This window comes from Elephantulus edwardii, unplaced genomic scaffold, assembly GCF_000299155.1.
Source record: "Elephantulus edwardii isolate Elephantulus edwardi_28Jun2011 unplaced genomic scaffold, EleEdw1.0 scaffold00077, whole genome shotgun sequence".
NCBI classification, from domain to species: Eukaryota; Metazoa; Chordata; class Mammalia; order Macroscelidea; family Macroscelididae; genus Elephantulus; species Elephantulus edwardii.
The window spans coordinates 13581826-13587431 of NW_006399827.1; the positions used below are offsets into that span (position 1 = coordinate 13581826).

Sequence of the window (5606 nt, forward strand, 5' to 3'; positions counted from 1 at the left end):
GATATACCATCTCTGATATACTTGAGGCTGTGGTCACAGTCACTGTATTATTGTGAAATAATAATACATCCTTGAAGGTCTTTCTCTCTATCACTGACCCGTCACCTTTCTGAGGATGATGTCCTTTTTCAAGGACTGGCTTCTCCCAACATTCTGAAAGTATGTGAGATGCCTGAAATTTAAACAAATTCTATGGACACACTTTTCTTAACAGACTTTATCAGGGAAAGATATGACAGAATGAGGGAAACTGAGTGTGTGAAGATGGCAGAGCAGGTGCAGAAGTCCTTGCTCTTTGTGTGTCTGGGTAACATCTGTCGATCACCCATTGCAGAAGCAGTTTTCCTTTCAGATAAGTGGAAAATAAACAATACAGTGACATCTATTTTTGAAATAGGAAACCCTCCTGATTAACAAAGGCAAAACTGGATGAAGCACCATGGTATTCCTACGAATCACATTGCCCAGCAGTTTACCAAAGTAGATTTTGCCACTTTTGATTATATAATATCTATAGATGAAAGCAGTCAGAGAAAACAGAATAGAAAATGTAATCAAGTTAAAAACTAAAAACCTAAAATTTAACTACTTGGAAGCTATGATCCACAAAAACAACTTCTTATTGAAGACCCCTGTCATGGGAATGACTCCGCTTTGAGACAGTGTACCACAGCGTGTTAGGGGCTGCAAAGCCTCTTTGGAGAAGGCTCGTTAATGCTGTGTCCATTCCTTGCTAAAAGACAACCAAGATGAACACCTTTCTAGTGATGCTCTATATCTTTTAAATCAGTGAATGTGTTAGAGTGTACTAATGTTCCATATCTCAAAACCATAACTATAATCTCTTCAATTAATTTTCTGTTTCTTACCTTAAAAAATAAAATGTGGATGGAAATCAGTTGGAGTTGGAAGCAGACTTGGGGGGAGGGATTGCATAACAACGAAAGTTTCTTTTACTTTTTAAGAAGAGTGAACTGGGGGAGGGGTTGGGCAGGGAGAAAAATGCAACAATGAATGACTAGAAACCTTAAGTCTCTGTAAACTTTCATTAAAATTATTTTTTAAATTTTTTTTAAAAAAATAAAGCCCATTTTGGCATATGCATGTCTTTTGGTGAACATATGCATTCGTTTTTCCTGGGTATGTATCTAAGAGTGGACTTGCTAGGTTATAAAGGCATTGTTTATATTTGTTGTTAGCTGCTATGGAAACAACTACAACTCACTGTGACCCTATAAATGACAGATCTGAACCCTGCCCTGTCCTGTGCCATCCTCATCATCTCTGCCACACTTGAGCCCACTGTTCCAGTCAGTACATCAATCTATCTCATTGCAGGCCTTCTCCTCCACTGATCATTTACTTTATAATGTCCTTTTCCAAGGACTGACTCTCCCTGACAACATGCCCAAAGTAGGTTATATTCCATGTTCCAATTAATAATGGGTGTTTTCAACTGGTTCTTTTTTTAGTATCTTCTACTGTAAGTGCTCTTTTTTAATTACTTTTTTCTTTTATACTGATTTATTTATAAAGTTTTAACACATTATTTTTCACACCAGATCATTCCTATTTCATTCACCTCCCCCAATCAAATTCTGTGACCCTATGGTTAACAACCCCCAACATGACCCATTCTCATCCCTTTGCTTCCACCCCCCCGCCACCCACCTTGGATTATCATACTCATTCTACAATAATGATTTTAAACAGTATTTGCTTTTTGCGGATGGGACTGAGTTGGTTCACTAAGCATAATGCTCTCCAGTCCCTCCCAAGTTAGGTAGTAATTTACAATGTCATTGTTCCTGTGTGCTGCATAATATTCCATTGTGTGAATGTACCATAATTTCTCAATCCATTTAATTGTGATTGGACATCTGGGCTGTTTTCATGTTCTTGTGATGGTGAATAATGCTGCTATGAACACTGGTGTACAAGTCTCCGTTTGAGCCTCAGTTCTCATTTTCTCAGGGTATATTCCAAACAGTGGAATAGCTGGATCATATGGGTCATATCAGTTTTTTGAGGAAACGCCAAACTGCCTTCTGGAGTGGTTATACCATTGTACCATTGTACAATCCCACAAACAGTGTATACCTATCTAATGTTCATCTATCTCGCTACATCCTCTCCAACATGTATTACTTGCTGTCTTGTTAAACTTTGTCACTGTTACTGGAGTGAGATAGTATCTCATTGTGTTTTTTATTTGAATCTCTCTTATTGCCAGTGATTTTGAGCATTTCTTCATGTGTCTGTTGGCCATTTGAAAATCTACCTCTGTGAAAACAGGGCTCTGACTCTTTACTATGTCTAACAGTGTTCTTCTATTGCTCATAGGATTTTCAATGGCCAGTTATTTCAGAAGTGGCTGGCCAATCCTTCATCTTACTCTGTCTTAAACTGGAAGCTCCTGTTCACCATGTATGAGCTAGTGGTATTAAAATACCTGTGGCACACCTTCCAGGGTCATAGCACATTGCAAGTTACTTTAGGACAAAAAATGACAGACTTTTTTTTAATTATTATTAAATTTTATTCATTTTAATGAACATTTAGAGATTTTGGGTTTTCATTCATTCATTCATTCATTGTTGCACTGATTTCTCTACCCTCCTCCCCAGTTCATTCTTCTCCCCCCCCCGAATGTCTGTTTTAATTATCCAATTGCCACAGTGCTTGTCAAAGCCAGTTCTGATTAATCTCCTTTGTCAGTGTGTCCTTCCCTATCACTACTCCCTGAGAGAGATTTCACCCTGATTCATAAGGAAAAGGGGATGGCAAAAATGACAGACTTTTAATTCAGCTGCTCCAAGATAGAGGAAGCGACATACAGAGCATAGAAGGACCGTGCTTCCAAGACACACTCGAGGTTGTGAGGGTTGTTATACTGTTGACTATAGTTCTCCTTCAGTATAATCTCCACCTAGAAGGAAAGCCATCAGAATGTAAAACTGAGAACAAGAAAATTAACCTAAATAAATGGCAAATACTTGACAAAAATCCTTAATCTTGAATCTATAGCACATATAGTAGTCAATCATGGCACTTTTTCCATGCCTAGGGAGCCTCGTAACACTTTCACATAGTGATAAGCATTGCTAATCAACATTGGTGCTCAAGATGTTCACAACTCATAATCTGAGCCTAACAACTGTCCCAGATTACCATTCTCTTGCCCACAGGTCAGCAACACAGTCTACTACACCCTGCCTCCCACCAAATGCTTCTGGAAATTGTGTATCCAGAGACTTGTCATCAATCAGCTGCATAAACAGGAGCTGGCAAAGACCTCTTGAGTAGAAAAACAACTTCACCCTGAAACTTCCAGGTCCTTTGAAAACATAGACATCCACTTCTACTATAACTTTCAGCCCGAGAAATCTCACCTTTTCCATCAATGTGAGAAGTTCCCTCTTCTCCGAGGCCTTAACCAGAAGTTGTTGATCTTCCTCAGACAGCTCTGTGAACAAAGAGGTGAGCTGGCTGAAAGGAGAGGCACATGATAGCACAGATGCCTAGTATCTGATCAAACCTTGGATAGGCATCAGAAGAAAGCCTCTACCAAAAATAGGGGGGCAAGGGAGAGAAAAATTATTGAATGGACAATAGACATGCATTAGCTTGGGTAAAAGGAAAGGTAATATACAAAAAAGGGAGATCAACACAACATGATCAAGACAAAAGAACATACTGGGAGGTACAGAAGAGTAAAAGATAACAATAATAAATACCATCATGTATACAATCCTGAAATAACAATAACAATAAAAACAGTAATTACTAGTGAGTACATAAGTATACATGTGAGTTCAACATGTCATGTGGGGAAGATGGTACAAAAGAGTCCATGAGCATACATAGGTTTTGTTGCTACTGGAATCTTAAAAACATACAACCAGCTATCTAAAATTCAACTATTTGTTTCTTCTCATTGGAGCAAAGAATGAAGGAAATTTAAAAGCCCAAGAAAAGGAGAGCTCTGGTGGTCTAGTGGTAAGGAGTTGCAACTACAATCCCAGAGGCGCACGGTTCGAATCCACCAGATGCTCTGCCGGGGAAGGAGGGGCAATCTCCTCCTGTACCAGTCAGATCTGATTTGACGGTACACTCACACAAAAATAATAAAATTAAAAATAAATAAATGAATGAATAAATGGATAGGTAGGTAGGTAGGTAGATAGATAGATAGTCCAAGGAAATAATTACTCCAAAGGACTAAAGGATGAAATAAACCACAGCCTCCACTCCAGAGCCTAACTAGCTGGTGCCTGGCTATCATTATTAATAGTTCTGGTTGGGATCACAGTAGAAGGTCCTGGACAGAGTTGAAAAAAATTTTAGAACAAAAGTAAAAGTCATAAAGAAGACCAGATTTACTGGTCTGATTGAGAAAGCATGGTGCAACTCATAGGACTATGGTCCTTAAACTCTTTGAACCTGGAACAGTCCATTTCCAAAGATCACCTTTTATCTCAATGATAAACATTTCTTTTAAACAAACAACAGAGGATTTCAAAGATCAGCATGGGGAGGACAAAGCCAAGTATTATAATAAAATGTGCAAAGAGATGGAGTTGGAAAATCTAAAGGGATGAATTCGCTCAGTATTTCTTAAGCTGAAGGAACTGAAGAACAAATTCAAGCCTCAAGTTGCAATAGTTAAGGATGCTGTGAGTAGAATGTTGGATAACCCAGGAAGCATCAAAAGAGTACACAGAGTCACTATACCAAAAATAAAAAAAGAAAATGGGCTAACAGAGAAGAATTTCATGAAATAACATATGATCAAGATCCTGTGGTAATGAAGGAGGAAGTTCAAGCTGTTCTGAAGGAATTGGCAAAAAACAAGGCCCCAGGAATTGATAGCAGACCAACTGACACATTTCAGCAAACAGCTGCTGCTCTGGGTATGCTTGCCAGGTTGTGCCGAGAAATCTGGAAGACATCTACCTGGCCAACTGACTGGAAGAGATACATATTTATTCCCATTACAAAAAAAGAGGTTACACAACAGAGTGTAAGCAAAATTCTGCTGAAAATTATCCAAAAATAAGTAGAACAGCGCATCAACACAGAACTGTCAGATATGCAGGCTGGATTTAGAAAGAGGCTGTGACTCGAGGGTCATTATAGCCAATGTTAGATGGATCTTAACTGAAAGTGGAGAGTACCAGAGGAATGTCTATCTGTGTTTCATTGTCTATGCAAAGGCATTTGATTGTGTGGATCACAACAAACTGTGGCTGACATTGAGAAGAATGGGAATTCCCGAACACTTGATTGTTCTTATGTGAAACCTATATTTTATCCAGGAAGCATTAATCAGAACAGAGCAAGGAAACACTACATGGTTCAAAATGAGGAAAGGTGTAAACCAGGGATGCATCCTATCTCCATACTTTTTCAGTCTATCTGCAAAATGGATCACTCAAGAGCCTGGGCTCTATGAGGAGGAATGTGGCATCAGGTTTGAGGGAAGACTCATCAACAACCTACGTTATACAGAAGACACAACCTTGTTTGCCGAAACTGAAGAGGACCTGAGGCATTTTCTGCAGAAGTTCAAGGACTACAGCCTTCAATATGTATTGAAGCTCAAC

At 38.9% G+C, this 5606-nt stretch overlaps 1 pseudogene; it reads left to right on the top strand.

Moving 5' to 3' along the window:
• Positions 1–264: 264 nt before the first annotated feature.
• On the top strand, positions 265–715 carry LOC102844352 (annotated as a pseudogene).
• The last annotated feature ends 4891 nt before the right edge of the window (positions 716–5606 follow it).